The 23,523-nt window shown below is 42.7% G+C and overlaps 1 protein-coding gene across 3 annotated transcripts in view; it reads left to right on the plus strand.

Annotated features, from left to right (window-relative positions):
- The first annotated feature begins 22,431 nt into the window (after nucleotides 1-22,431).
- ITCH (itchy E3 ubiquitin protein ligase) overlaps nucleotides 22,432-23,523 on the plus strand; it is a 151,890-nt gene continuing 150,798 nt past the window's right edge. For 2 of the 3 annotated variants that reach the window (XM_003411667.4, XM_064276000.1), the window contains exon 1: nucleotides 22,432-22,551. The gene's annotated coding sequence lies outside the window, so the exon portion shown is untranslated. The remainder of the gene's footprint in view (nucleotides 22,552-23,523) is intronic. The other variant, XM_023550161.2, reaches the window with a different exon arrangement.

A 23,523-nucleotide genomic window follows, 5' to 3' on the forward strand; every position in this document is an offset into this window, starting at 1 on the left:
CATTCCCAAGTAACTTAATTGCATCCCAGAACAAAACTCTTATACAATGCTGGTGGGAATGTAAAATGGTATAAACACTTTGGAAAATAATTTGGCAGTTTTTTATAAAGTTAAAAGTACATCTACCGTATAATATAGCAATTCCAGTCCTAGGCATGTAACCAGAAGAAATGAAAGCATACGTCCATAAGAAGATTTATACGTGAATGTTCCAAGTAGCTTTATTCCAGTGAGTATTTATTCAAAAACTTGGAAATGCACTACCCTGTGGTTCATCAGCTGGTAAGTGAATAAACAAATGAAGGTACATTCACACAATGGCATGCTGTTACCAACAAAAGCAAAGGAACTGTTGATGTATACAGCAGCACGGATGAATGTCAGAATAATGTTGCTGAGTAAAATAAGCCAAACGTGGAAGAGTACTTACTGTATGATTCCATATATATATATATAATTCTAAAAGAAGTGTAAGCTAATCTATAGTTATAGAATGTTGGTCAGCGGTTGTCTGGGGAGGAATGGCAGGAAGGGATTATGGAAGCACATGAGGAAACTTTTGGGAGTGATGGCTATGTGTAATTTCATGGATCTTTACACATGTTAAAACTGACCAAATTATACACTTTACGTATAAGCATTTTATTCTATGTTGATTATACCTTAATGTAGCTGTTTTTAAAAAAGTTCCCCAAGTGATTCTAAGGCACAGCAAAGTTTGAGAATCCTGCCATAGAACATTGAAAGCAGGGCTTTGAACCGGTTCATTCTGGTTTGATCCCCTGCTGAGAATTTTACTTTCCACCCCAGATATACTGAATCAGACTCTACGTTTTAACAAGATCCCCAGACGATTCTTCTGTATAATAAATTTGAGAACCACTGCTGTATTAGTGGTTCTCAGAATTGGTCCCTCACCAACAGAATTAGGATCTTCTGGGAACTTGTTGGAAATGCAAATTCTCAGCAGGGTTTGAAGCCCTGATTTAAAGCTTAAAATAAGCCCCACAATCCCACCCATTTCAACAAGCCTGTTGGCCTTCTGGTGAATCACCTAACCTTGTCTTCAAATTTTGTACGCTTATTATGTCAAGTTTTAAAATTTTAACCAGAAGAGTAATATATTTTCATTGGAATCTGAAAAATATAGGAAAGTAGAAAGAAAAGCAAAAAGATCACCCACAATCACACTACCCAAATATAACCACTGTTGACATTTTTAGGTGTATTTTCTTTCAGGCTCAGAGGAAGAGTCTGAGATATAGAAATAAAACTGGGAGGCACAGGGACGGTAATTTTTTTAGGTTTTTTTTTTTTTAATGAATTCAAACTTCTTTTTTTGTGGTAAAAATACGCATAACAGAACATATGCCATCTTAACAATTTCTACATGCACAATTCAGTGACATTGACTACATTCTTCAAGTTGTACGGCAATTCTTGTTAACATTTTTCAAATTGTTCCACTACCATTAATATAAACTCAATGCTCTCTGAGCAGAACCCCCCCATTTCCCTCTCCCTTTCATCCCGGTAACCAATAATAATCTTTGGTTTCCATATATTGGCTTATTCCTAACAAATAATAATCTTTGGGTTCTGTGTATTTGCTTATTACATGTAATTGAGATCATGCAATATTTGTCCTTTTGCAACCGCCTTTTTCACTCAGCATATTTTTAAGGCTCATTCATGTTGTGGTATCAGACTTCATTTCCCTTTATGGCTGAAAATTTTTTTGATTTCTATTTTGAAAATGTTTAAATATAACCGCAAAATTGAGAGAATAGTACAACGATCGCCCAAATCCCCACCATCCAGATTTAACAACTGTTAACATTTTGCCATATTCGTTTCACCTACATGTAGGCATGTGTGTACTTTTTTTTTTTTTTTGCTAAACCTTTTGAAAATGAGTTTCAGACAACATGACACTTCACCCCTACATACTTCAGCATGCACTCCTTAAAAATAAGGACATTTTCACTTATAGCCATATCATTATCGCACATAAGAAAATGAACAATAATTCCCTAATAGCATCTAATTTTCCAGTCCATGATCAGATATTCTTAATTGCTCTTTTATAACTTTTTTGAACTCGAACCCACTGAAAGTTCACATAATGTATTTAGATTTTATATTTCTTTAGTCTACTGTAATCTAGAACAGCCCCCTCCCCACCCTTTTATTTTCCTGTGGTATTGACATTTTGAAGTAAAAAGACCAGTTATCTTGAGGAACACTCTGTCATTATCTTATTGATTCTTTGTGGTGCATTTAGCTTATCCCTCTATCTTGTGTATTTCCTATAAACTAGAAACTAGATCTATATTCAGGACAAATATTTTGGGCTAAAGTACAATGCTTCATAGGTCATGTTGGATGCTTGGTATTTTTTACTTTGGGAGGTATGTCACGGCAGGTTGTCCCTTTGTGTGCCAAGTGACGATAATGTTGAAGACTTGGTTAAGGTGGTGACTGACTGCCACATCTCTCTACTATTGCACAGGGTCTATTTCTCCTTGCAATTAGTAGGTAATCTGTGAGGTGATACATTGTCACTATTGTCCAATGGCCTTTCACCTCATGGTTTTAGCAGCCATTGATGATCATTCCCTAAATCAATTATTTCATTGGGGGTTACAAAATGATGATTTAAAATTTTTTTATTCTATCAGCCTTCCTACATTTATTAGCTGCATTTTACTGTTAAAAAAAAAAAAAAAGAGAGAGAGAGTTTTGCTTTCTCCTCAGGATGAAGTTCAGAGCCTCCTAAAAAGATGGGGTAAAACATGAGACTATGTGGGCAGCCTCCTGTCTGGAGGTGAGATGAGAAGGCAGAGGGGGACAGGAGCCGGTTGAATGGACACGGGAAATACAGGGTGGAGAGGAGTGCGCTGTCACATTGTGGGGAGACTGACTAGGGTCACAGAACAATGTGTGTGTAAGTTTTTATATAAGAAACTGACTTGAATTGTAAACATTCACTTAAAGCACAATACAAAAAAAAAAAAAAAAAAAAGATGGGGAGGCTCCAGATAAATAAAGCATTACTGAAAAAGAAGAACAAAGTGGGAGGCCTCACTCTACTTGATTTTAGAAACTATTATACCACCATGGTAGTCAAAACAGCCTGGTACTGGTACAACAACAGATACATAGACCAATGGAACAGAATTGAGAATCCAGACATAAGTCCATCCGCATATGATCAGCTGATATTTGACAAAGGCCCAAAGTCAGTTACATGGGGAAAAGAAAAGTTTGTCTAACAAATTGTGCTGGCATAACTGGATATCCATCTGCAAAAAAGTGAAGCAAGACCCATACCTCACACCATGCACAAAAACTAACTCAAAATGGATCAAAGACCTAAATATAAAATCTAAAATGATAAAGATCATGGAAGAAAAAAAAGGGACAATGCTAGGAGCCCTAATACATGGCATAAACAGTATACAAAACATTACTAACAATGCAGAAGAGAATCTAGATAACCAGGAGCTCCTAAAAATCAAACGCCTATGCTCATCCAAAGACTTCATCAAAAAAATAAAAAGATTACCTACAGACTGGGAAAAAGTCTTTAACTATGACATTTCCAATCAGCATCTAATCTCTAAAATCTACATGATACTGCAAAAACTCAACTACAAAAAGGCAAATAACCCAATTAAAAAATAGGCAAAGGATATGAACAGGCACTTCACTAAAGAAGACATTCAGGTACCTAATAGATACATGAGGAAATGGTCATGATCGTTAGCCATTAGAGAAATGCCAATCAAAACTACAATGAGATTCCATCTCGCTCCAACAAGGCTGGCATTAACCTAAAAAACACAAACTAATAACTGTTGGAGAGGTTGTAGAGAGACTAGAACACTTATACACTGCTGGTAGGAATGTAAAATGGTACAGCCACTTTGGAAATTGATTCAGTGCTTCCTTAAAAAACTAGAAATAGAACTACCATACGATCCAGCAATCCCACTCCCTGAAATACATCCTAGAGAAATAAGAGCCTCTACACGAACAGAATATGCATACCCTTGTTCATTGCAGCACTGTTTACAATAGCAAAAAGATGGAAACAACCAAGGTGCCCATCAACGGATGAATGGATAAATAATTATGGCATATTCACACAATGGATAAAGAACAATGATGAATCCGTGGAACATTTTATAACATGGAGGAATTTGAAAGACATTATGCTGAGTGAAATTAGTTGCAAAAGGACAAATATTGTATGAGACTACTCGAAAAATAGTTTAAACAGAGAAGAAAATATTCTTTGATGCTTATGAGAGTGAAGAGGGAGGGAGGGAGAGGGGTTTTCACGAATTAGATAGTAGACAAGAACTAATTTAGGTTTAGGGAAAGACAGCACACAATACAGGAGAGGTCAGCACAAATGGACTAAACCAAAAGCAAAGCAGTTTCCTGAATAAACTGAATGCTTCAAAGGCCAGTGTAGCAGGGGCGGGGGTTTAGGGACCATGGTTTCAGGGGACATGTAAGTCAATCGGCATAATAAAATCTATTAAGAAAACATTCTGCATTCTACTTTGGAGAGTGGCATCTGGGGTCTTAAATGCTAGCAAGCCCCATCTAAGGTGCATCAATTGGTCTCAGCCCTCCTGGATCAAAGGAGAGTGAAGAACACCAAAGACACCAGGTAATTATGAGCCCAGGAGACAGAAAGGGCTGCATAAACCAGACACTACATCAGCCTGAGACCAGAAGAACTAGGTGGTGCCTGGCTACAACCGATAACTGCCCTTACAGGGAGCACAACAGAGAACCCCGAGGGAGCTGGAGAACAGTGGGATGCAGACTTCAAATTCTCGTAAAAAGACCAGACTTAATGGTCCGACTGAGCCTAGAAGGACCCCAGTGGTCATGGTCCCCAGATCTTCTGTTGGCTCGAGACAGGAACCATTCCCAAAGCCAACTCTGTGGACAGGGATTGGACTGGTTGGTGGGATAGAAAATGACACTGGTGAAGAGTGAGCTTCTTGGATCAAGAAGAAACATGAGACTATGTGGGCAGCTCCTGTCTGGAGAGGAGGTGAGAGGGCAGAGGGGGTCAGAAGCTGGCTGAATGGACATGAAAATAGAGAGTGTAGAGAAGGAGTGTGCTGCTCATTAGAGGGAGAGCAACTAGGGGTATATAGAAAGGTGTATATAGATTTTTATATGAGAGACTGACTTGATTTGTAAACTTTTACTTAAAGCACAATAAAAAAAAAATGGGGTAAATGCTTAACCTTTTCCTTTTAATAACCAGTTATCAGAGTAAAGTCATCTCCAATGGTGGCAAATGAGTTTCTCTCTTTTGCCCCCTCACTCTCTCTCCAGTTCTGTAAACTCATAGATATTTATTTGTTCAATATTTTATAATCAATTATATTCATTTTTTATTGTTGATACTCAAATTGTCCCAAATTTGGCCAGTGGGAGCCCCTTCAAGTTGGCTTTTGTTTCTTTGTGACACACCTTTATTGTTCCAGGCTGTCTTTGTACTTCCTCTGCCCAAACTCTGGAATCAGCCGTTTCTCCAAAGTGCTCTGGTCACTTTTAATGGGGAAAGATATTTAAAGACTAAGAGTTGGGCTCTTGGTGACCTCATTGCTACTGGGTATTTTAATCATAAGGTTACATTACTATTTCCAACTCATAGTGTTTTTCTGAGCTTTTTTGACTATATTGGGATCTCTTTTCTCCTACATGGAAAATCTTGATTCCTAATATTATTAACATATTTATTTGCTTTATCCTATGGTACACAAACAATAGTTCCAAAATTACAATACCAATACTGGTCCACTGAAAAAAAAAAATAACAATAAAACTACCAAATGAGGTTTTGGTCCTCCAAATATATCCCTTAAGAATATAAACTCAGAGTACTGTGTTGAAAAGTCACTGTATTGTTCCTTACTCATTTTAAGCCATGGAAATGAGTAATATCACTTAGGGGGGGAAGAGAACAGACCCCTGAGCAGAGCGGTGTTTAGATGTCAGGTAGAATCCTTAGCAGGAGGGAAGTCAGGAATTTGAGGAATCACAGGGACTCAGAGAGGAGCTTTTTATTACGAATGGAGGGTATGCAATTGTACTGACAGCTGCTGAGAACTCAAATATGACATGGCCATACTCTACTAATAATAACAAAAATATACTTATTGAGCACTTTCTATGTGCCAAGGAGTCCCTGGGTGGTACAGATGGTTAAGCACTCAACTACTAACTGAAAAGTTGGCTGTTTGAATCTACCCAGCAGCACAATGGAAGCAAAAATGTCACAACCTTGAAAACCCTATGGAGTGCAGCTCTACTTTGCAACACATGAGGTCTCCTGGAGTCAGAATCAACTCTTCACGGTAAACCTAGGGGCTGTCGTTGTTAGGTGCCATGGAGTCAATTTTTGACTCATGGCAACCCCACGTGACAGAATAGAACTGCCCTATAGGGTTTTCTTGGCTATAATCTTTATGGGAGCAGATTGCCAGGCCTTTCTCCTGTGGAGCTGTTGAGTGGGTTTGAACCACCAGCCTTTCTGGTTAGCAGCTGAACTCTTAATTGTTGAACCACCACGGCTCTATAACCTAGGGGTAAACCCAACCTAGGGCTAGGCGCTATTATTGTGTCCATTCTCCACATAAGGATCTGAGTTAGAGAGATGTTAGGTAACTTGCCCAAGACCATACAGCAAGTAAGTGAGGGAAGCAGGTTTCACGTCCAGGCAGTTTGCCTCTAGAGCAAGCTCTTAATGCCTACTGGATTTGGAGACATGGCAGTTGTTGGTGACCTTGATAAGAACAGTTTCAGTGGACAGGAAAGGACAGAAGCCACACTGGAGTATGATAAAGATTGAATTTGGGATGAAAAAGGTGAGATGCTTAGTTGAGTCAGTTTTCTGGCTGTAAAAGGGGCAGAAGATGGAAACACAGAGGGGAATGTACGGTCACAGGAGATTTATTTACTTATTTTAATATCATGGATTCCAAAACATGTTTGTTTGCAGATCATTTGCAGGTAGAATAAGCCAATAGTCAATAAAAAAAAAAAAAAAAAAATCGCCATCGAGTTGACCCTATAGGACAGAGTAGAACTGCCCCATACGGTTTCCAAGGAGTGGCTGGTGGATTTGAACTGCAGACCTTTTGGTTAGCAGCCAAGCTTTTAACCACTGCACCACCAGGGCTCAAAAAGCCAATAGAGAGGGTAGAATTAGTGATGTAGGAGAGAGAAGAGAAAATTGAAAAGGTGAAAAGGATGGGACCCAAGACCCAGAGTATCAGTGGAGGGGATGAGAAACACTTCTTTAGTGCAGATGGGAAAGTGAGGGAGTTTTCTTGACTTCTATTTTATCGAAAAGCTTGAGGCAACATTGCCTGCTAAAAAGGGGGAGAGGCTTGTGAGGGAGGTCTAAAGGAGGGGAGAATGTATGAAACACTTGTCTAGTACAGTAATCCAAAGGAGAAACCTGGTAAGTTATCCATGTAAGTTTGAGAACCCAATGGGGCTCATGAACTTAAATCTAAAGAAAAACAAAACGATGATACATGGTTTTCTCTAGGTGTGTTCATCATGGCTGCCACAGAAGGCAGACAGATGACCTAGCAGATCCTGAACTGGGAAGATCCAGGAGATGTTGGGGCAGGAAGTTGATTACAACAATGGAGCAAGGAACCCAGCTAGACCATGAGGCACATGGAAGCCAGAAGGGACGGTGGACAGTGTATGAGGACCAGTGGATTTATAGTCTCAAAGTGAGGTGAAGGATGGAAGGGGAGGAGGTGGTAAAGGGAAATGGAGGGTTTGGACTTTATGTTCAGTTATGACTGTGGGAGACTGAGGTCATTGGAGATAAGGAGACCCAGGCAGACTCTGAGAAGCAAGGACGTTGAACCAGTCACCCTAGAAAGATGACAGGAGCAGAAGTAGGGAGCAAGATATTCATCCTTTCACAGGCAAGAGAATGTAGTTTAAAGAGGATGGGGAACATGCCCAACATCACAGCTTGTCAGTGGTGGGGCTGAGATTCAAGGCCAGCTCTGCCTAACCCTACAGCCTGGGTCATAACCACTGCTGTGCTGTTGAATCAGTGAGTTCAGCTTCTGGGGCTAGGACCCTGACTTATTTTGTCTCCTCTCCTGCAAGGCTGTCCTGCTGCCAGGCCACCTCATGCCAACTGCTGACCTGGGCTTGTTCTGGAACGCAGAATAAGCCATCTGCCTCCATTCTCTCTGGATCCTGTGTCCTGCCCATCAAAATGAACTTTTCCTTACCTTTGCCTGGCTCTGTCCCCAGCACCCTGGTCTATAGCTCCAGATCCTGCTGTTCATGGTTGGGACTTCTGACATGGACTGTAAGAGAAATGATATTAATAATGAAAACAACAACTGCTTCTATTACCATTTATCAAGCACCTACTGTATGCCAGGCTTGGCATATACCCTCACTCATTTAATCTTCATGACGTCTCATTTTCATCACCATTTTGCAGATGAGGACATCTATGGTCAGAGAGATAAAGTCACTTGTTTAAGACTACACAGCTGGGAAATTGCAGAGCTGAATTCAATCCTGAATGTTTTTGGCTCTCACAGTCCTTGCCCTTTGCACATTATGAAAATTAAATAAAATAATATACTCTATAGCTTTTGTACCAATATAACACATTCTCAGTAAAATAACTTTTAAAATAATTCCATGGTTCCTTGGCTCTTGCCCCCACCTACCAATGCAATCTGGCATTCCTTGTCAAGTCTCCTCCAAGAATTTCTTGGAATCTCTGCGTGTGTCTTACCTGCGTTCCAGAACATTCCCTGTCAGCCACCACATGACGTTACCATTGCTAACCCTAATTGAGTAGGCACTTATCATGTGCCTGGCATCTGGCCTAGCACATTACATACATAATTTCATGTACATATCTACACACCCCTAAAAGGTATGCACATAATTGTCTCTATTTCACAAATAAGGAAACTGAGGCCCAGAGAAGTGAGAATGGTGAGAGCAGCTATTGGTAGCATTCCAAAGCTCAGTGTTGGCAGAGTAAGCTGCAGTGTCCCTGCCCTGCTGTGGTAGCCCTGGCATGTCCCCTGGAATAGCAACTCAGGGAGATTTTGGGAGTTGTTTCTGATTGCACACAGCCACCGAGCCTGGATCCTAGCTCTCTGGCCCTCTTACTGATGACATTTAGGTTGTCCCCTTACTTTCTTTTGTGTATTGCTTTATTTCATCTAAAAAGTATCATTTCCATATTTGCAACTGAGGGAACTGAGGCTCAGAAGTTAGGTGACTTGCTTGAGGTCACACAGCAAATAAGCAGCAGAACCAGGATTCTAATCCCACTTCCTGAGCTCTGCACCTCAGCTACAGAGGAGTGGGAGAAAATCCCTTCCTCCTTCCACTTTCTGGGAGTGAGGTACCATCCTAATGCCCAGAGACTTGAGTGGCCTGACCATCCCTGGCTGCAGCAGGATTGTGATGCAGCCTCATGGCCGGGAGCTCTGTGCTTGTGACATGGGCCCATTCTGACGGACCCTTCTGGGCAGTGGTCGTGGATACCCGATGGCTCCCTCCAGGCCCACTGTCCTGAGAAGTCAGTATGAGGAAGGCTTGGGATTTGCGGGGGAGCCCAGTCTCTGTCCGTCTCCAACCCTAGACCAGGAAGAGTGGGATGCGGAGTCACCAGGAAGGCAGACCCAGTCGGCCACTATGATGGATGGTCCCGGGCTAGTCTCCTTCTCTCTGGGCTGGCTCCCAAGCTGGAAGACTGGACAAATCAGTGCCATGTGTTACAAGCTGCACTTGTCTACGTCCTACCTTAGTGGCTTGGACTTTCTACATCCTGTCCGTGATGTGATTTCATATCTTTCTGCAAATTAACTCATTTTTTTTAACTTAAAAAATTTAGTTATTTAAAAAAAATCTATTTTTCAAGTAGGCAATATATGCATTTGATACACTGTTCAAAAAGTATTAAAAGGTATAGAGGAAAAATGTTTTTATTCCACTCCGTCCCCCAGTCACCCACTTTCTTTGAGACATTTGTGCCCTTCTTAGAGGTTTTCTATGCATATAATAGCAAATAGATGTACGGTCTTTATTTTTACCAAATGTTTTACACTTTTTTTTTCCTCTAAATAAGTTGGAGATTGTTTCACATCAGTACATATAGATCTGCCTTGCTCTTTAAAAAAAATTTTTTTTAATGGCTGCATAGTTTTTCAGTGTCAGGATGTACCATGATTGATCTAGTGTGAGGTAAGGGTCTAAGCTCATCTTTTTGCATGTGAATATCCTGATATATGTATGTTTAATTTTTGTTGATATTGCCAAATTGTCTTCCCATCACACAATTAGCATCACACCAGTTTACATTCCTATCAACACTGAAAGTGACTGTTTCCTCATACCTTTGGTAACACATATGAGATATCAAACTTTTTGGTTGTGACCAATTTGATAGTGAAAATGTGTTATCTCATAGCTTTAATTTGCTGAATTCCTACTTTAGCCACATCCTAAGCAATATCTATAAAATGACCAATTGAATGTATGGTGGTGGTATGTGCCATCGAGTCGCTTCTGACACATAGCGATCCTATAGGTTAGAGTAGAACTGCTCCTTAAGGTTTTCTTGGCTGTAATCTTTACAGAAGCAGATCTCCAGGTCTCTTCTTCCACAGAGCTTCTGGTGGGTACAAACCACCCACCTTTCAGTTAGCAGCCACGTGCTTAACCATTGTGCCACCAGGGGTCCTGTTCAATGTATTAGCTATCTACTAATACATTACTAAGAAACATAACTATCTGGACAATGGGTTGGAAAGGGATGCTGGTGAGGAGTGAGCTTCTTGGATCAGGTGGACACTTGAGACTATGTTGGCATCTCCTGCCTGTTGGGGAGATGAGAGGGTAGAGGGGATTAGAAGCTAGGAAAATGGACACGAAAAGAGAGAGTGGAGGGAGGGAGCAGGCTGTCTCATTAGGGGCAGAGCAATGAGGAGTATGTAGCAAGGTGTCTATAAGTTTTTGTGTGAGAGACTGACTTGATTTGTAAACTTTCACTTAAAGCACAATAAAAATTATATTAAAAAAAAGTTACCATAAATCTACTGAAATAGTTCTAAAAGTAATGATATGGTATCTAGGATTTGGTTCAAAATAAATTGTTAGTGGGGGAAATAGGTGAAAGCTGTTGTTCTTGAGTTGACCCTTGAAGCTGGGTGAAGCTGGAAATTCATTATATTATTTTCTCTTCTTTTATATATCTCTAAAAGTTTACTTAATAAAATTTTTAAATGACTGTTTATGGTGCTGCCTAAAATCATCTCAGGTGCCTCCATCAATACACAACCCTTTTGTCTTAGTTATCTAGTGCTGCTATAACAGAAATACCACAAGTGGATGGCTTTAACAAAGAAAGATTTATTCTCTCACAATTCAGGAGGCTAGAAGTCCAAATTCAGGGTGCCAGCTCAAGGAGAAGTCTTTCTTTCTCTGTTTGCTCTGGGGGAAGATCCGCATCTCCTTTCAATGTCTGTGGGCCCAGCGTTCCTTGGAGATCTCCATATGTCTTGGCATCAATCTTCCCCTGGGTCTAGGGGGTTCTCAGCACAGGGATCCTGGGTTCAAAGGACACATTCCACTCCCACCTCTTCTTTCTTGGTGATACTGAGGTCCCTCTGATCTCTGCTTGCTTGTTTAATCTCTTATATATCTCAAAAGAGATTGACTCAAGATACAATCTAATCCTGTAGATTGTGTCCTGCCTCATTAGTTTAACTGCCTCTAATCCTACCTCATTAACATCACAGAGGTTAGGATTTACAACACATACGATTATTACATCAGATCATGAAATGGAGGACAGTCACACAATACTGGAAAATCATGGCCCGGCCAAGTTGACACATATTTTTGGGGGACATATTCAATCCATAACACCTTTGAAAGGTACTGGCTTAAAGTTTAAGGATGTGGGCTCTAAAGTCAGGCTGGCCACATATGAATCCTGCTTCTACCAATTACTAGCTGCATGATCTCATGCAAGTTACCTAACCTTTCTGGGACCCAGTTGCCTCCTCTGAAAAATCAAATGCTCGCTTTTATTGAGTACCAACTGTGAGCCTATACTGTGTTAATGCTTTCTTATTGGGTTGACACCTCAAAGCCCAAAGAGGTATTTCACAGATGAGGAAGCAGCCTGAATGCAGGGGACTGGATCAATTGACCTTTTAGGGCCTGCCTTTACCCTCCCCACCCTCCTGATCTAGAAGGTCCTCAAGGATGGAGAACAAAGTATCACACATACTTGCACTTCTGATTGCAGTTTTTGCCACCTCAGGAGAAGTTTGCATGAATCAAGGCTGAGTTTTAAGATTCCCAGGAGTGTTTCTGGTCTGACAACACCTTCCTGGCTTTGGTGACCTGGATGCCTGGGGCTTGATTCTATCTTTACGTGAGGAATTTGAAGACATGACTTTATTTATTTTTTTAAGAGATGCAGATTTTGGTTTAGAATAGACATCTCCAGCAGGAACTCTATGCAAGAAATGATTTTGGTCTGTGCTTGGTGGAGATGGCTAATGGGGCTTTCCTAGGAGAATTTCAGTTTTAAGTTTGAGAGCTAGCAAAGAAGGAAATGAGGATGAGCAGGGCTAGAAGAAGCTGTGGCATGTTGTTTATCATCTAAAGGAGTTCCTCAGACCTGCAATTGCCCCTCTGAAGCCCGGCCCCCCAAAAACTGCAGGGGCAAGTGCTGAGAGCTCCTTATGGTTATTTACTTTTATACCTTTTTTTTCTACTTCCACATTCAGTACAGAAAATCTGAAGAATACAGAAAAACACAAAGTCTCTTATTTACGTTGATTCAAGAAGAGGCAGTTGTGATGTAGTCGAAAGAGACAGTCCTGGATTCAAATCCCAGGCCAGCTTCTTGCATTCTCTGTGAGTTTCTGCAAGTCATGTAACTCCTCTGAATCTCTGTTTCCTCCTTTATAAAAATGGGAGTGTCACAGATTGAATTGTGTCCCCCCAAAATATGTGTCAATTTGACTAGAGCATGATTCCCAGTATTGTGTGGTTGTCCTCCATTTTGTGATCTGATGTATTTATCCCATGTATTGTAAATACACCTCTGTGATGTTAATGAGGCAGGATTGCAGGCAGTTATGTTAATGAAGCAGGATGCCATCTACAGGATTAGGTTGTATTTTGAGTCAATCTCTTTTGAGATATGAAAGATAGAAGGGAACGGAGAGGAGGGGGACCTCCTACCACCAAGAAAGAAGAGCCTGGAGTGAGCGCGTCCTTTGGACCTGGGGTCCCTGTGCTGAGAAACTCCTAGACCAGGGGAAGATTGATGACAAGGACCTTCCCCCAGAGCCAACAGAGGGAAAAAGCCTTCCCCTGGAGCTGGTGCCCTGAATTCAGACTTTTAGCCTGCTAAACTGTGAGAGAATAAATTTCTGTTTGTTGAAGCCATTCACTTGTGGTATTTCTGTTACAGCAGCACGAGATAACTAAGACAGGGCATCACAATGCTTCCTGATAGGGTAGTTGTAGGGATTAATAAAGGCATGTCTAGTTTGGAGCATACAGCAGGAACTCAATAAATGCCAGTGTCTCTTTTACCTCCTCCTTTCACAGTTTATAAAGAGGTTTCCATTTCTTTTCCAAGCACCATTAAGGTGTTACTACATGCCAGAGAAAACACAGGGATGGATAAAGACGAGTTCTTTCCCCTTGAAGGGCTTATGGCTTGGGGAGGGAGGGAAACTTACAAGATTAGATGGTTCAGTCCTCTGCCTTTAGCTATGTAAGGCATTTGACCCCAATTTCTAGATGGGTCAGCAGAGGCCCAGAAAGGTAAGACAATTCTTGAAAGGTTATACAGTAAGTAAACAGAGGACTGGAACCCAATTTGGAGGAATGTTGGAACAGAAGCAACGAGAGAGGAATTTGGAAATGAAATCGTAGGAATGTGGATAAGCTGTGGCTTCTGGGTTGTTTGACTAAATGGATGGAGGGTCTGTCACTAAGATAAGGAACAAAGGAAGAGGAGCAGGTTTGGGGAAGTAGTAGATTTTGGTGTTGCCTCTGAAATAGCCATGAAACCTCCAGCTGAAGAGGGCCAGCAGGCAGCCGGTTATAGCTTGAAAAGAGAAGAATGGGTGGGAGGTGCCTATGGCAAACCATGTTTTGTTTGTGCAGAATTTTCCTACCAAATGTTATGAAATTTTCCAAACTTGTAGAACAGCTGAAAGACTTGTACAGTGAACTTTCGTGTAGCTGCTATCTAGATTCCATAATTGTTAGCAGTTTGCCATATTACTTTGCCACATATTTATTCATTTCGCTATCTATCTTTCCACCTGCCCATCTTTTTGATGCATTTCAAAGTACATTGTAGACATCAGCCCACTGTACCTCTAAACACTTCAGCATGCCTTTCGTTAACTAGGCTTCAATATTTGTTTTTTATTTCTTCCTATTTTTTTAGGTTAAATTTACTTACAATGATATGTATAGATCTCAAGTGTATGTACTATTTGCTGAGTTTTGAAAAATGTGTACAATTATGTAATCCACGCCTCTAACAAGATATTGAAAGAATATTTTCAACACCCTAAACAATCGCATTGTATTCCTTCCCAGTCAATCTCTACACCCCAGAGGCAACCACTTTCACTATCAATTAGTTTAGCCTGTTCTAGAATACTGTACAAATAGGATCATATTCTTTTACATAAGGCTTCTTTCTTTCAGCACAATGTCTGAGATTCATCCATGTTGTCGCATGTATTAATTTGTTCTTTCTTATTGCCGTGTAGCATTCCATTGTATGACTATACCACAGTTTATCCATTCTCTTTTCTATGGAACACACAAAATTTTTGTGAAAGATGATTTTTTTCCTTGAGAGTGGCCCCAAGCATGTAGTGACAAGTGACAACAGAGTGCCTATAAAGTCCACAGAAAAGGTCCGTCAGGCACAGCCGGATACAAAGTTTCTTGCCTAAAGTTCCCCTCTGCCTCCTGTGTGCTCCAAACTCCCATGTCACCTGATATCGTTACCTACACTTGGTTGATTTTTTAAAATTTATTTATTGTGCTTTAAGTGAAAGCTTACAAATCAAGTCAGTCTCTCATACAAAAACTTATACACACCTTGCTATGTACTCCTAGCTGCTCTTCCCCTACTGAGACAGCACACTCCTCCTCTCTACCCTTTATTCCACATGTCCATTCAGCCAGCTCCTATCCCCCTCTGCCTTCTCATCTCCCCTCCAGACAGGAGCTGCCCACATAGTGCCATGTGTCTGCTTGAGGCAAGAAGCTCACTCCTCACCAGTACCATTTTCTGTCTTATAGTCTAGTCCAATCCCTGTCTGAAGAATTGGCTTTGGGAATGCTTCCAGTCTTGGGCTAACAGAGGGTCCAGGGATCATGACCTCCGGGATCCCTTTAGTCTCAGTCAGACCATTTAGTCTGGTCTTTTTACAAGAATTTAAGGTCTGCATCCCACTGTTCTCCTGTTCCATCAGGGATTCTCTGTTGTGTTCCCTGCCAGGGTAGTCATGAGTAGTAGCGGAACACACAAGGTTTTTAAACACTTTGAGTTAGTTGCCAACATTTAAGACCTGGGTTCAAATCCTGGGTCTGCCACTTGCGAGCTATGTGACTGTGGGCTGGTTACTTCACCTCTCTGAGTCTCAGTTTTCCCTTCTGCAAAACGGGGCAAATTGTAACTATCACTTATTGAGCACTTGCTGAGTCCTTGCCTGGCACTGTTGTAAGTGTTATGCATGCATTAGTGCATTTAATCTTCACAACAATCCTATGAAGTAGGGTCCATTACTATTTCCATTTTATAGACGAGGAAACTGAGCGCCCCACCTAGGTTGCTGTGGATATTGAATGAGGTAGTGCATGTAAACCACTTAGGGTACTACTTGGTAATTATGACATAGAAAGCTGTTATTATTTATCAGGCTGGCCCTTGGAGGTATTCTTTTTTTTTTTTTTTTAATAATTTTTATTGTGCTTTAAGTGAAAGTTTACAAATCAAGTCAGTCTGTCACATATAAGCTTATATACACCTTATTCCATACTCCCACTTACTCTCCCCCCAATGAGTCAGCCCTCTCCCTCCTTCCAGTCTCTCCTTTCGTGACAATTTTGCCAGTTTCTAACCCTCTCTACCCTCCTATCTCCCCTCCAGACAGGAGATGTCAACACAGTCTCAAGTGTCCACCTGATACAAGTAGCTCACTCTTCGTCAGCATCTCTCTCCAACCCATTGTCCAGTCCCTTCCATGTCTGATGAGTTGTCTTCGGGAATGGTTCCTGTCCTGTGCCAACAGAAGGTTTGGGGACCATGACCGCCATGATTCCTCTAGTCTCAGTCAGACCATTAAGTATGGTCTTTGTATGAGAATTTGGGGTCTGCGTCCCACTGATCTCCTGCTCCCTCAGGGGTTCTCTGTTGTGTTCCCTGTCAGGGCAGTCATCGGTTGTGGCCGGGCATCATCTAGTTCTTCTGGTCTCAGGATGATGTAAGTCTCTGGTTCATGTGGCCCTTTCTGTCTCTTGGGCTCATAGGTATCGTGTGACCTTGGTGTTCTTCATTCTCCTTTGATCCTTGGAGGTATTCAAGTTGACTAGCCCTGACAGTGAAAGTGTATAAAGCCTTGGGAATAGAATTGTCAAATAAATGTAGGACATCCAATTAAATTTGAATTTCAGATAAACAACATAAAATTTTTTTAGTGTGATTGTGTTCCATGCAATTTTGGGGACATATGTGATACTAAAAATATTATCATTCATTGCTTATCTGAAATTCATGTTTAACTGAATATCTGGTATTTTTAATGAGCCCTGGTGGTGCAATGGTTAAGTGCTCAGCTGCTAACTAAAAGGTTGGTGGTTCAAACCCACTGGTGGCTATACGGGAGAAAAGACCTGGCAATCTGCTCGCATAAAGATTACAGCCTAGGAAAAGCTATGGGGCAGTTTTACTCTGTCGTACAGGGTTGCTATGAGTCAGAATTGACTAGACTGCATACAACAATAACTTGTATTTTTATTTACTAAACTGGCAACCCTGAATGGCTGAGGCACCCAGAGGCAGAGATTGTACGTCTCTTTTTACAGATGAGGAAACAGTCTCAAAAGGGGAAATGATGGAGCCACAGCCTCAGGTCTTAATTGGTCTCTCTGGGTCCAGATCTCAGGCTTTCAGCAGCCCTGTCCAGTAACTTCTCTCTCCATTAACACAGAGCTCTGCCACTTTTCAAGCCTTCCCCTGATTCTGGCAGTTGAAAGCAGAGTGGCTCCTGGGAAGAGGGAGACAGCAGTGTGGCTACATGTTCTGCAGCGAAAGCCATGTAGGTGGCTGGAGTTTCTCTCCCTACTCCTTCTGGGACTGCATCCCGTTTCCAAGCCTCCTCTTCACCTGAGAGGCCTGGGAAGCTCCTTTCCTTGCTGGTAGTGGCCTCCTCTGCCCCTCTTGCTCTTGCTCTTGCTCTGGCAGGGCTGGGTCCTGTGCTGGCCTGCCCTGGGTGTCCAAGGCAGGAGGATGAAGGTGGCTTGAGGCTTTATCAACCCCTGGCCCTGCATGCTGGCCAGGCCAAGATTGGCCTGAGCTCTGGATCCATTCACACTGCATAGAAGATGAGGAGACAGCCAAGCTGGAATCCCTGCACTCACCAACTCAGCTTCTCCTTGGAGAAGCATCACTACCTACCCTTGATCTCCTAGAATTTTCACAACATCCTAAGAGGTAGGCTGTTTTATTCCCGTTTAGAGATTTAGTCACTGAGGTTCAGGTGACTTGTCTAAGACCCCTAAGCCAGTTGTTCACAGAATCAGGACTAGATGCTTGATCTGTGTGTCTCCAAAGCCCCAATTTTTTTTTTTTTAAATTGTGGTTTAAGTGAAAGTTTATATATCAAATCAGTCTCTCATACAAAAATTTATATACACCTTGCTATATACTTCTAGGGTCACTATGAGTCGGAATCGACTTGGCGGCAGTGGGTTGGGTATATACTTCTAGTTGCTATGCCCCTAATGAGACAGCACACTCCTTGTCTCCACCGTGTATTTCCCTGTCCATTCAGCCAGCTTCTGTCCCCCTCTGCCTTCTCATCTCCCTTCCAGACAGGAGCTACCCACATAGTCTCATGTGTCTACTTGATCCAAGAAGCTCAGTCCTCACCAGTATCATTTTCTGTCTTATAGTCCAGTCCAATCCCTGTCTGAAGAGTTGACTTTGGGAGTGGTTCCTGTCTTGTCCAAAGCTCAGATTTTTAACTCCTGCTAGACAATGCCTTCCTTGTCAGAACTAATCTACCCTGTTGGTGCTAGCAGGGTTAGGATAGTGTCGTCCAGTGGTTCTCAAAGTGTGATCCCTGGGCATCAGCATCAGCTGGGAACTTGTTAGAACTGCAAATTCTTGGGCCTTACCGTAGACTTTCTGATTCAGAAATTTTGGGGTGACACCCAGCAATCTGTTTTAACCGGCCCTTCACATAATTCTGATGCACTGTAAAGGTTGAGAACCTTTGGCACATAGTAGAAAAAGATGCATTTTTGTAACAAAGCAAGTATGTATTTAAAACATTTTTTAAAGTAAATTTTGATTGAAATATAATATGAATAGAGGAAATACACAAATCCTAAGTACGTGGCTCAATGAATTTTCACAAAGTGAACACACCCAGGTACCAGTACCCAGATCAAGTTACAGAATATTATAACCAGCACTGAGAAGCCCCTTTTGTGCTGCATTCCAGGTACCACCTCCCCTCAACGGGTAACCGCTATCCTGATTTCTAATACCATAGATTAGTTTTGGGTAATATTTATCTAGTTTTAAAAATTGTGGACAGTGCCCATCAACAGATGAATAGATAAGCAAAGTGTGGTACATCCATTCAATAGAATACTACTCAGCCATAAAGAAAAAGGAATTCCCGAAACATCTTACAACGTGGATGAACCTGGAGGACATTAGGTTGAGTAAGATAAGTCAATCACAAAAAGACAAATATTGTATATTCTCACTTTTAAGAAATGACAATAGAGACCAATGTTCATTGGTGGTTACCAGGGGTGGAGAAAGGAGAAGATGGTGAAGCATTCTCTAGGTAGGAGTTACTTTTTGTCTATGGTGATTGGAAAGGTGGCTCCAAGTGGGGGTAGAGTTTGCACAGCTTGACTAATGTCATTGATAATCGATAAACTGTGCATAAGAAAAAAGAGTAAAATGGCAAATGCTGTTATATATAACTTTGCAACAATAACAACAATCAAAAAAACGAAAATGGGGGGGCTACAGGCTACAGATGCTGATACTAATTAGATATAACCAATCACCTCATGAGATTAGCTCTCTCTTGGTTTGAAGGCTTAGGGTCATGGTCTTGTGGGACAATCAAGACAACTGGCATAACATAGTTCTTTTTTTTTTTTTTAATTTTTATTGTGCTTTAAGTGAAAGTTTACAAATCAAGTCAGTCTCTCACACAAAAACCCATATACACTTTGCTACACACTCCCAGTTACTCTTCCCCTAAAAAAAAAAAAAAAATTTTTTTTTTTTTTTTTTTTTTAATGAGACAATCTGCTCTCTCCCTCCACTCTCTCTTTTCGTGTTCATTTCGCCAGTTTCTAACCCCCTCCACCCTCTCGTCTCCCCTCCAGGCAGGAGATGCCAACATAGGCTCAAGTGTCCACCTGATTCAAGAAGCTCACTCCTCACCAGCATCCCTCTCCAACCCATTGTCCAGTCCAATCCATGTCTGAAGAGTTGGCTTTGGGAATGGTTCCTGTCTGGGGCCAACAGAAGGTCTAGGGGCCATGACCACCACCTGGGTCCTTCTAGTCTCAGTCAGACCATTAAGTCCGGTCTTACAAGAATTTGGGGTCTGCATCTCACTGCTCTCCTGCTCCCTCAGGGGTTCTCTATTGTGGTCCCTGTCAGGGCAGTCATCGGTTGTAGCTGGGCACCATCTAGTTCTTCTGGTTTCAGAATGATGTAGTCTCTGGTTCATGTGGCCCTTTCTGTCTCTTGGGCTCGTAATCGCCTTGTGTCCTTGGTGTTCTTCATTCGCATTTGATCCAGGTGGGTTGAGATCAATTGATGCACCTTAGATGGCTGCTTGCTAGCGTTTAAGACCCCAGACACCACTCTTCAAAGTGGGATGCACAATGTTTTCTTAATAGATTTTATTATGCCAATTGACTAAGATGTCCCCTGAAACCATGGTTCCCAGACCCCTGCCCCTGCTACGCTGGCCTTTGAAGCATTCCGTTTATTCAGGAAACTTCTTTGCTTTTGGTTTAGTCCAGTTGTGCTGACCTCCCCTGTATTATGTGCTATCTTTCCCTTCACCTAAAGTAGTTCCTATCTACTAACTAATTAGTGAATGCCCCTCTCCCACCCTCCCTCCCTCCCCACTCTCATAACCACAAAAGCATATTTTCTTCTCAGTTTAAACTATTTCTTAAGTATAGTGGTCTTATACAATATTTGTCCTTTTGGTGCTGACTAATTTCACTTAGCATAATGGCATAACATAGTTCTTAAAGTTTATGTTTTATCTCCCAGTACGGTTAGTAGTGTCTTGGGTCTCAAAAGCTTATGAACAGCCATGTAAGATACAACTATTGGTTTCTATTCACCTGGAACAAAAGAGAAAGAAGGAAACCCAAGAATCAGAGAAGGAACTGAATTACAGGACTAATATGAACTGTTGCCTCCTCCACCTTGAGGCCAGAAGAACTAGATTGTACCTAGTACCTAGTGTTCTGATCAGTGACACAATAGATGGATCCTGATAAAAAGGGAGAAAAATGTAGACCAGAACTTCAGATTCTCTAAGAATCCAAACTTACTGGGTCTATTAGGCTAGAGGAGTCCCCAAGACTACTGCCTTGAGTTACTCTTCAAATTTTGAATCAAAACTACCTCCTGAAGTCACCTTTAAACTAAGTAACAGTTTAGCTTAAAAAGTAAAGATTGTCATCCTTGAGTATTAGGTTCTTTTTAAAAAATGACCTGTATAAGACCAAATGGACAACAGCTATTTTAAAACATAGATGGGAAAGTTGGGGACTGGGAGTTTAAGTCAATGGGAGTGAAACAACTAGAACAGGAATAAGAAAAATGTTGACACAATGTGAAGAATGTAACCAATGTCACTGATCATTACGTCTAGAAACTGTTGAAGGGGAGCAGATTTTGCTGTAAAAGTAAAAAAATATATATATGTATATAGAGAAACGCAGAATCTGGAGCCTGAGGACTTGGGTTGGATCATTGGCCCCTGGCTGAGTGATCTTGGGACAGTCATTTAATTTATTTGAGACTTGGTTTCCTTCTCTGTTGAATGGTCATAAAAATACCTGATACCTTAAAGGATCACTAAGTTTCCCAAACGTACCTGGTGACAAAAATCACCTGAGGCACTAATTAGAAAACCCCTGATTACCCTAGCGCATACATTCTTAGGAACCCTGTTGGCACAGTGGTTAAGAGCTCTGTTTGAATCCACTAGCTGCTCTTTGGAAACCCTGTGGGGCAGTTCTACTCTGTCCTGTAGGACCATTTGAGTCAGAGTGGACTTGATGGCAATCGGCAAAAATTAGTTGGGGGAGTGGTTGGGAGGAGCAGAAAAAAATTGGTGTGTAAATCGGCTCGTAGAACACCTGGCACGTTGGCACTATTTAAGTATAAGCTATTATCTTCATCCCTAAGAGTACCCTGTTAAGAGGTTGAGAAGGGGGGATTTGAACCTAATCAGTGTAACTCCAGAGTGTGCATTCTAGGGTCACTATCAGTCGGAAACGACTTGAAGGCAACAACCCGTTTTTGGTTTTGGTATAGTTCAGTGATTCTTACGTACGTAGTATCACCAGAGAACTCGTTAGAAAGGCAAACGATCAGATCCCATCCTACACCTATTGATTGAATCAGAAACTCTGGGGTTGGGGCCCAGCACTCCATGTTTTAACAAGTCTTTTTGATGCACACTAGAGTTTAGAGTCGGCACCCAACAAACAACAACAACAGAGTTTAGGAACCACGGCTGTAATCTTTAGAGGTTCTGCCTTCTCGTAGTGACAGAGTAGAACTGCCCCCGCAGGGTTTCCAAGGGGCGGTTGGCGGATCTGAATTGCTGACCTTTTTGGTTAGCAGTTGAGCTCTTAACCACTGCACCACCAGGTCTGGGGAGGGTGGTTAAAAAAAAAAAAAAAAGCCAATCCGAGAGTTCCTCACACCTGGGGGCGTGGAAGCTTCGCTTTAGCTGCGCTGACCAGCCTCTGCCAGCTCTACTGGACCGGCAGCCGGCCGCGCGCAAGGCCTGCTGGGGCTTGTAGTCCAGGCCGCTCCCTAGCGGAGGCGCCTGCGCGTTGGCCGCCAACTTGCTCTGGTCGCTGTGGTCGGGGCTCGGGACCGGCTGCCATCTTAGTCGAGGAACTGAGGAGTCGCCGCCGCCCCGAGTCCCGGTAAACACCCGCGGGCGGACTGGGGGTGGTTCTAGGGAGAGAGGATAAAGCTGGTAAGAGTATCTCGGGAGAAGGAGGAGTGGAGCAGTGCGGTGCGCAAGGCGGGATCCCAGATCCTCGGCAGCTCCTTCCCTCAGCTGGTGCCCGTACGGGGCGCGGGGAGCTCGGGCCGGCGGCCAAGGCCGGGCGGGGGGTGGGTCGGACAGACGTCCGAGCGGCCAGTGCCGGGCCGAGGCTCTCGCAGCCGGTAGTTTCACGGGCGCCAAGTTGTGAGAGGGCTGGGCCCTGGCAGGCGCGGCCAGGGTCCGGCCGGCGCCCCTCCGCCCCGCCAGGGAGCTACTGGTTCGCGGCCCGGCCTACGCGGGGCAGGGTGGTTGCGGTTGGCGCGGGCGACGTGGCCCCTGTGAGGGGCGGCGGCCAGGCCACCTGCTGCCGGTCTGGCCTTCCCGAAGACTTTTCGGAGCCCCCGGTCGCGAGGGGGACCCAGCACAGCGGCTGCCTCCTCTCCTCCTCCCTCTATTGTCCCCCCGCATGGTGGTCCCGGTCCGGACGCCCCTCCCGGTGCCCGCCACCGTCGCGGCCCCACTGGCGCCTCTCGCCGAGTTTGCAGACGTGGAGCTGTCACCGTCCTCCCTCCTGAGAATGCGCTTTTCTGTAGTAAAGACAAAAGTAGCCGTGGACGTATCCTAAGGGTCGAAACGTGATGAGGACATGAATCCAAGTGGGGAACTCAAGTTTTCACACTTAGTTCCGGGCCGCGACTTAGAGAGAGGTAAACACAGGGTCTGTGCTTCCGAAGACAGACGCTGGGCCTCAAGTTAGCCACCTCTGCAACCAGGTGAACTTGCAAACTACCGAAATTCATGATTCTCAATGACAGCTCGTTTTCTTGGTTGTATCCGCATCTTACTCTTGTTACATTATCTGTTATTATTTCACAGCTGCTATATAGTTTTTTGGGGGGGTGCGGGA

The sequence above is a fragment of the Loxodonta africana genome, chromosome 24 (genome assembly GCF_030014295.1).
Source record: "Loxodonta africana isolate mLoxAfr1 chromosome 24, mLoxAfr1.hap2, whole genome shotgun sequence".
NCBI classification, from domain to species: Eukaryota; Metazoa; Chordata; class Mammalia; order Proboscidea; family Elephantidae; genus Loxodonta; species Loxodonta africana.